Raw genomic sequence first — 9749 nt, 5'->3', positions numbered from 1 at the left:
GCAAATGGATTCTTGTTTGTGTTTGAATTTCTTACCATCTGGTCCAGTTCTTATTTATTCCAAAATTTGCTTTGCTAAATTTCCTTATTTTTGTTTAGAAAAAGCCGAGAATTAGGTGTTTAAAAATTCACACGATATTGTTTACTTTTTACTACTATTTTTGTTGGTAAGTTTAATTAAAATATACTTGTGATCTAATTGCTGTTTTATGGGTGTTTTAATTAGAACTTTGACTTAATTCTTTGAGTAGAAAAAGACAAGAAAGTGTGAGCTCAAAAGAGGTTAAAAGTTGAAACTAGTGTACAAATATGAGTGTAGAGACCTTGTTTGAGTGAAACACGTAAGAGAGTGAATTTGGTGAGGTTTCATTTTATGTTTTGTGTCATTTATACTAATATGGTAGATTCAAAGGTAAGAAGAGGAGATCCACCATTGAGAATTAATGAAGAAGAATCTATAGGATTCGAAGGTGATTCTCGAGCTTTAAGGAGTGGAGATGAGCACACGGACATGAGGGCCATCTTGGAGCAATTACAGCAGATGAATGCTCAATTTGGTCACATAAATCAAAGGATAGACAGACAAGTTAGAAACATCACAAGGAGGGCCAAATACAAGGTTTGAAGCTCATGAAAGATGAGGTCGAGGTCGAGGAAGCCGAGGGCGACTTAGAGAAGAATTTAGGGAAGGCAATCTTAGAGATGATTTGGATGAGGGATATGATGAAATATTTGAACCTCAAGGAAGGCCAATCCATGGGAGGCCAACAAGGAATGAAGATGATGATATTGGGAATATCAAGGTAAACATACCACCTTTCATGGGGAAAAGTGATCTAGAGGCTTACTTGGAATGGGAGGAGCATATGGAGATGATTTTTTATTGTCACAATTATTCGGAGGCTAAGAAAGTTAAGTTGGCAGCAATGGAATTTGGATATTATGCACCCCAATGGTGGAATAATGAGCAAAATACCCGAAGGAGAGTAGGTGATGAATTGATTACTACTTGACGACATATGAAAGGAGCCATGAGGAAGCGATTTGTACCAACTCGTTACCATAGGTTGCTACATCAAAGACACCAATCATTATCATAAGGTAGTAGGTCCATTAAGGATTATTACAAGGAGATGGAGATGCTCATGATGAGATTGCGTATGAATGAAGAAAGAAAGGCAACCATGGCACGGTTTCTAGGTGGATTGAATGGTGATATAGCCAACGAATTGGAATTGCAACAATATGTGGAATTGGAAGAGATGTTGCATGTGGCTATCAAACTTGAGAATCAATTCAAGAGGAAGGGAAAAAGTTCATAGCTTGGAGGAGTTTCAAACAGCAGAAGATCAAATCCAAGTGCTTGCAAAAGCAATCCCACCTTTGAAGTAAGACAAAAGCCAAAACTTGGAGAAGAAAGTACCACACAGCCAAAAAGGGAGGCTAAAACCGAATCTGTCCAAGCACCAAGGAATGAAGGTAAATTTGATCCTAAACCTTGTAGAACTCATGATATTGTGTGTTTTTAAGTGCAAGGAATGAGGACACATCGCTAGCAAATGCTCGAATAGAAGAATCATCGTGTTAAAGGGTAATGGTGAGCTAGAATCGGAAAGTGAGGAAAATGGAGATGAAACCTAGCAAAAAGAGGAAGACTTTGAGGATGAAGCTGAGACCCTACATGCATCCAATACCGAATTAAATTTGGTTTCTAGGAGAGTGCTGTCTGTATACAAGGATAAGGATCAAGTTCAAAGTGAAAACATCTTCCACACCCAATGTGAAATCCAAGGTAAGATTTCTAGTATGATAATTGATAGTGGAAGTTGTACAAATGTAATTATTAACATTGTGGATGATAAATTAGGCTTAGCGACAATTAAACATCCTGAACCTTATAGATTACAATGGCTTAATGATAGTGATGAGATGGAAGTGAATAAACAAGCTAAGGTAAAATTCAACATAGATAAATATGTGGATGGCGTTTTATGTGATATTGTTCCAATGCATGCGGACATATTCTATTAGGTAGACCATGGAAATTTGATAAAAATGCTATTCATTATGGTTGAGAAGATTCTATTGTTTTTAAGTTTAAGGGAAATAAGGTTAAGCTGGAACCACTGATCCCGAAGGAGGTTTTTAGAGACCAATTACAAATGCAACAAAGGAGGGAAGCTGAGAGACTCAAAGAGAAGGCTAAAATGGAACCAACGGTTTCACCATCCATTTAAGAGCAAAAAGGTGAGCTTGCTGTCCAAGATAAGTCCTCTAAAACCCAGGTTAAGTGGAAAAATTATAATAAACCCAAGAGTGAGGAATTTGGTGCAAAAGCCGAGAGTGATGTAAAACCCATTGTATCCGTGAGTGAGAAAGGAAAAGAAAGAAAAGAGAGGAAGAATAAAAATAAATAAATAAATAAATAAAAATTTCTTAGTTTTGGGGATGTTAATAAAGCCATGTTAAGTAAAAATCCATTGCTGGTCATGAATTATAAAGATTCTTATTTAAAAATGCTTTTGTTGTATAGAACTTTATCTACCTTGTTGAGAGCTTTACTTTATAGAAATTTGAAAATTTGGAAGAGATTATTTACTAACTTTAAAAAGTGTAATTTTTGCCATAATAAGCATGTATTTCTAGATTTTATTGTGATAATGTTTGACTCAGGAGATTTGGTCTGGTTGCACTTATGAAAGGAGAAGTTTCCAAAATAAAGAAAGTCAAAGCTTATGCCGAGTGTGGATGTACCTTTTCAAGTTTTAAAGCAGATTAACGAGAATGCTTACAAACTTTATTTAATAGGTGAGTACAATGTTAGTGCCACATTTAATGTTGCAATTTATCTCCTTTTGCTACAGGTGATGATCTTTATTTGAAGAAAAATCCTTTTCAAGTGGAGGGGAATGATGAGAATCCGCCCGAGCCAGCACAACCGACAACCCTTTGGGGAGTTGACCCGATACAAATGAACATCGGGCCGATCACTAGGGCTCAAGCTAAGAGATTTAAGGACAAACTAGCTGCCTTTATACAGAGAGTAATTAATTCTCAAAAGGGCTTGTCAATACCCGAAGATACAAAACCCGTTTTAAGTATCCAAGTGGTGAAGGCCGATACCAACCTGGATAGCTATTTTCATGCAAAAATGGACTCCAGTCAACAAGAAATGGTTCCAACACCACATGGATTCAATATGTATCTCTAAGAGGTCATGGAATCAAGTAAAGGCAGCTTCAAAGGCAAACAAAAAGGAGTTGTACGCACAAGGGAGATAGATGGCCGGTTTTGCTGTATTGCTTGCTGGTTTTACTATATTTTGCTGAGTTGGCATTTTCTCTTTGATCCAAGCAAGGGCAACGTGTGGGACTCAATGATAATCCTATTGGCATCCTAAAAGGCATATGGAAGCCGATTTGGAGCTTAAATTGGTCAAAGACAGCTTAGTCAAAAAGATAGTATTTTAGTTTCCTAATTTAATTTTGACTTTTTGTTTTAGGAAATTAGTCTTATTTGGTTTTTATTTATTTATTTTCTTGAAAAATCAACTTAGGAAAGTTATTATTTTATTATTTTCATTGTAAATTAATTAATTTCTAATTCAAAATAAAGGAATTAATTAATCCAAATTAGATTAGGAAAGGAAGTGAATTTCGGCCAAGCTAGGTTTCCTATTCTTTGGTGGACAGTTTTACCTAAATAATTAGGGTTTTATTTTGTTTTCTCCTTGCCTATTTAACGGCTTATTTTTTAGGAAGAACACACCTTTAATAATATTCAGAATTTATTTTGTGAGATTAAATTTCTCTTTGTTCTCTTTGAATAATTAAAAAACCATTAGAGAGTGAGTGTTTTAGATTTGACTTATCAATAGGATTCCCATCACTTATTGTGGTGTCTTCATTATACCAAGATTTCTAATCACAGGTTGATTAGGGATTGAGGTCAATCCATTAAAATCTGAACTTAATAGAGATCCGGGCTAATATAATACGAGTTTAGGCGCGTGTTGACCTAGGTTCTTATCAAAGCATATATTTAAATATCTAAGGAGAACAAGGGATTATGTGTTGGTGTATTCTAGTGGAAGTCTAAAAGGCTTTGGTTATACAGACTCAGTTCTAAGGGGATATTGACTCTAATAAATCAACATCAGGCTATGTGTTTACCTTAAATGGAGAAGCCATTAGTTGGATAAGCATCAAACAAATTTGTATTGCTAACTTCACGACTGAAATTCCTTATAGACCTTCAAGTGATACCATGTATAGATTAGCCCATTATCCTTTATTGTGACAGTAGTAGAGTCATAGCACAATGCAAAAAGTCTAGGTATCATGAACAATAAAAACACATAGAAAAGAAGTACCACTTGATCAGTGATTTCGTCCGGAGAAGAGATACAATGGTTAATAAGATAGCTCCCAGGAAAATTTAACAAACCCTTTTATTAAGATCTACCATAGCTAGTATTTAAGAAGCATATAGATATTATAGATCTTAAAAGGTCCCAGATTTACTTTGGAATAAGTGAGAGTTAGTTACTTTTGTGTTCTAGAAGTAAACATATAGTTACATTTGGTGGACTTGAATTAAAATGGTAAAGTTCTAGGTTTAATTACCAAATGGGTGAGCCAACATTTGTACATGGTGTGCCGTTAGTTTTCGTTTCAACTCGCTTCGATTGATAATCATCCGGTTCACTTGCCTTGAGGAGTATTTCTATGTTGGTTTTAATTTTACCAAAAAAAAAAAAAAAAGTGCGAGGTGACATTTTTGGTGGCAAGTGGATTCTTTTATTTTTTTTTATTATTATTATTATTTTTTTTTTTTGGGGCAATAACCACTGCATGTTAAATGGTGGGTTTGATTTTATATATGCAAGCCACTATCATTTACTTGATGACAATATATATAGATATATATATTGATGTTTGTTTTGTAGATAAAGGTTTGTTAATGAAATTTTAAAAAGTGACGTGGCTGTTGAGGAAATGCTAGCTGCTGGGTCATCAATTGAGAATAATGATTGGTGGCAAAGGAACACGTTAGCTAAGGGAATAGTTGATCTTAAGAAAAAGTGTTAGCCCAAAATTTCCTTGGCCGAAAAGTCCCTTGGCCAAAAATTTCCTTTGACTAAAAACTTTATTGGATGAGAGCTTGCTTGGCTGATAGAAAGTTTGGTTAATATCTTAGCCAATGAAAAAAGTTGGACTCAATTCTAGTAATCTATCGTCTGGTTACTTTTATAATAGCTAAATGTTTTATTACTTTTTTCCAATACCAAGTTGTTTTTGGTTTACAAGTAGCCAGAGTACTTCTTAAGCTAATGGATCAAAATATTCTTTTTCACGAATTTTTTATGGACAATTAATAGGCAGATAATTTATTAAGGTTCATTATTTCATTTTATTTTACATAAAATAAAATAATGAAGGGGCAATGTTTGGGTCATATAAAAATAAACATTTTTTTTTCTTTTTATTTTAATGGTTTGAAATTTGGTAGCTAGCATTGGCCAAGCTATTTTGAAAATTGTAAAGTTGGGTCACTTGAAATTGGGGTTGGCCAATTAGCCAGCTATAAGATAATATCAACTAAGATATTGGCCAATGGCTTGTCGGAAATCATACGAAAACATTTTTTTAAAAAAATTAAGTTGGATTGGGATTTCTAATGTACTTGGAAATCCTATTATAATAAAAGTCTAATGCCAATGGATTCAGGATCCCTAGCTCATGTGGAGTTGACAAAAGTTTATATAAAGGAGCTTTGAAGACTGAAGAAGACACGCCTCAACAAATGCAAGACGACTCTTCAAATTGAAGATTGCACTCAAATTTTCATTCCAAGGATTGCCTTTAATTTTAATTTCTCACTTTGTTCTAGGATTTATATTTTTAGTAGTTATTTTTTATTTTATTTTTGGATTTTATATTATTCAATTATTTTCTATCAGTACATTATTTTTTCAATTAATTTCAATTTATGGTATTCTTCATTGAGATTTAGTTTAAAGTTCTTATTATAAGCATAATAGAGAATTTTTTAAGATTGTTAATATTTTTTATTCCAAAATATGATTGTCTGATTTAATTTTTTACTAATTTACTCGTTCCGATATTTTTTTGTGATTGGCATGCCCAAGTTATAGAAATTTGTAATTTAATTTTTTACTAATTTACTCGTTCCAATATTTTTTTGTGATTGGCATGCCCAAGTTATAGAAATTTGTACGTTAATTTAAACAAACACCGTTACCCTAAATATCTAAAAAACCCAATAGGTCCAATCCAATAAGCAAGCTCAAACAAATTCAACACATGTAATAGAAAACCTTAGCATAATATTATCTGGTTTGATAAGAGACTTGTTATATATATATATATATATGTTATATTTTTTCCCCATTAATTTTATATATACAGTTTTAGTATGCTAGGCCTAGGTTGTGTAACCCAAATTATTTATAATGGGCATTAGTTATCTGATTACATTAAATCATTGGTAAATTATTCAAATTACATATAATCCAACAGGCGACATCCTCTATCATAGCACAATTTTATATTCATATACGTTATGGAACCCACTTCTTCTTTTTTTCTACATTATTATACAATATGTTGTTATAATTCATTGTAAAGAGTATATTTCATGAAACATTTTGATGGGATCAATACTAATTGTAGCAGGTTTATATGGCATGCTATGGGTAAAAATTGATGAGATAAAGCAAATATTATCAAGGTCAACGGAACCCAAACAACTGAAGAATCATCACTAAATTTTAATAATTGTGATCAAGAACCTCAATCAATTATGTGATTTTCTCCATTTATTAATTTGATTAAATAAAACCCACTTTTTAAGTAGAATTTCTTGAATTTACTAGTATTTTAATCATGTGTTTTAGTGGAGGAGTGACGAGAATCCGTTCAAACCCATACAACCAACTACCTGTTAGGGTGCTAATCCAATACAGATGAAGACCGGACCAATCACTAGAGCACAAGCCAAGAGATTTAAAAACAACCTGGCGGGAGTTATCAATTCTCAAAAGGGTTTATCCATATCCGAATATACAAGATCTGTTTTATGCATCCAGGTGGTGAAGGCCAACATAAACCCGGATAGCTATTTTGGTGCAAATATGGACTCCAGGCAGCACGGAATGGGTTCAGCACTTCTTGAATTCAATTCATACCATTAAGAGGTCATGGAAACAAGTAAAACCAAAAGCAATCAAAAAAGGCATTTGCGCATAGGAGGAGTTTTTGGGCGAAATTGTTGTTTTTGTTGCTGACTTTACTGTATTTTACTGATTTGGCATTTTCTCTTTATTCTAAGCAAGGGCAACACGTGGGAATCATCATTAATCTTATTTGGCATCCTACCTGGCATATGGGAGCTGATTTGGAGCCTCTAGAAGCTAGAAATTGATCAAAGATACCTTTGTAGTCAAACTAATCAACTAGTTTCCTAATTTGATTTTGACTTTTTGTTTTAGGAAACTAGCTTTTATTTTGGTTTTATTTAATTATTTTGCTAGACAAATTAACTTAGCAAAGTTAATATTTTATTATTTCAATTGTAAATTAATTAATTCCTAATTAAAATTAAAGGAATTAATTAATACAAATTAGATTAGGAAAGGATGTGAAATTAGGCAATTTCCTAATTTGATTCTATGTTGGCCGAAATTTCTTAATCCATTTAGAGTTTTATTTTGTTCTTTTAAAGTCTATTTAAAGGCTTATTTTCAATGAGAAATCCGTGTAAATATTATACAAAAAATTATTTGTGAGATAGAATTCTCTTTATTTTCTTTGAACACTTAAAACTCCATTAGAGAGTGAGTGTTTTAGTTTGATTTATCAATCAGATATCCATCATCTATTGTGGCATCTTCATCATATACCAAGGTTTCTAATCACAAGTTGATTAGGGGTTAAGATGGCCATTAAAATCTGAACTTAATTGTGATCCGAGCTAATATAATATGGGTTTAGGAGCAAGTCGACCTAAGTTCGTATCAGGGAGTGCATGGGCCATGATCAAGTTTAGTTAGATGAAACTTCATAAGATTTGTTCACGTAGTGAACAAAAGGTGTTGATTTTGGTAGCAAATTATTATAAGGATATGGTTCAAACATGGACGTCGAGTTCTTGAATCAATAATGTTAATGTAAATGGGGAAAGGCCATTCGATTTTCACTACTAACATTTCGTTTAAATATATATATATATATATATATATTTATGTGGTAATTGTAGATTAATAGCAATTTTGGGATAACTTTTCCAATGCATAATGATGACAGAGCACAAGCGACCCACTCTCGACCCAAGCTCAATTACCCTGATCTAAATGAGATTAATTGATTATGGGTGGAGTAGCCTACTTGGACTTTATGGTATATGCTTTTTGTATTTCCTACAAGGACCACAAGTCTTTCCATTTGTTACCACCTCAAATTAATAATGCCTTTTCACCCCATCCTTCAATATATCTCCATATTTCCATGGCAATACCCCCTTAAACTCGACAACCATCACTTTTCATCCCTAGCTCGCCAAGAGGTCTCCATCATGGGTGATCAAGTCGTATTACCATAGAACTTCCACCACTTCCTCAACATGAAATTTCCATCTTCAAATTTTCTGACCACTAATCATGGGGTGATCGCGATCATGGGGTTTCATCACATGCATTTCTATTTGGCATTCCCTCAACCTGAGACTGCCCTTTCTCCCCATTCGTCAAGATATCTTCATATTCCCAAGGTAGCACCTCCTTAAACTTGAGGACCACCACCTTTCATCCCCATCTCACCCAAAGGTCTCCATTGCAGGTGACTACGCTGTGCTACCATGGAACTTCCTCAACACGGAATTTCCATCATCAAGTTTTTTGACCACCAATCATGGTGTTTCATTGCATGGAGTATCCACTTCAACACGAAAGTACAACCGATCATGGGTTTCATTGCATTCACCAAAGGAAGCCCACTACATTACCATGTGGTCATCATGGAGTCTCCACCTCAACACGATGACCGCCAAACATGGAGTTTCATCGTAGTTTACTATAGGGCCAATTCACCAAAAGGAGCCCACTATATTACCATGTGGTCATCATGGAGTCTCCATAACAACCACCATCTTTTCTCCATAACAACCCCCATCTTTTATCCCTATCTCACTAAGAGGTCTCCATTCGAAGGTGACTAAGCTGTGTTACCATGGAACTTCCTCGACATAAAATTCCATCATCAAGTTTTCTAACCACCGATCATTGTGTTTCATCGTGTGGAGTCTCCACTTCAACCCGAAAATACAACCGATCACGAAACTCAACATGAAAATACAATCGATCACAAAATTCCATCATCAAGTTTTCTAACCACCGATCATGGTGTTTTATCGTGTGGAGTCTCCACCTCAACACGAAAATACAACCTTCACCTCAACACGTAGATACCATCATCAAGTGGAGGTCCACCACCATTTGATTAATCTAAGCAAGCTTAGATACCTCTTTGATGAGAAAGTGCAAGCCATCCATTCTCAACCAAGCCCAAGTGAGGTTCCAACCAAAAACCAATTGTTTATGGTGAAATAGCTCATTTAGGGTATACGATGTTTACTCTTTATAATTCCCATCGATGTGGGACTTTGGTTTGCATTCCCAACACATATATAACATATAATTTTATTTTATTGGACAACAAAAGGATATCACAT

The sequence above is a fragment of the Ziziphus jujuba genome, chromosome 7, assembly GCF_031755915.1.
Source record: "Ziziphus jujuba cultivar Dongzao chromosome 7, ASM3175591v1".
Classification (NCBI taxonomy): domain Eukaryota; kingdom Viridiplantae; phylum Streptophyta; class Magnoliopsida; order Rosales; family Rhamnaceae; genus Ziziphus; species Ziziphus jujuba.
Note: the sequence above shows the minus strand (reverse complement) of the source record.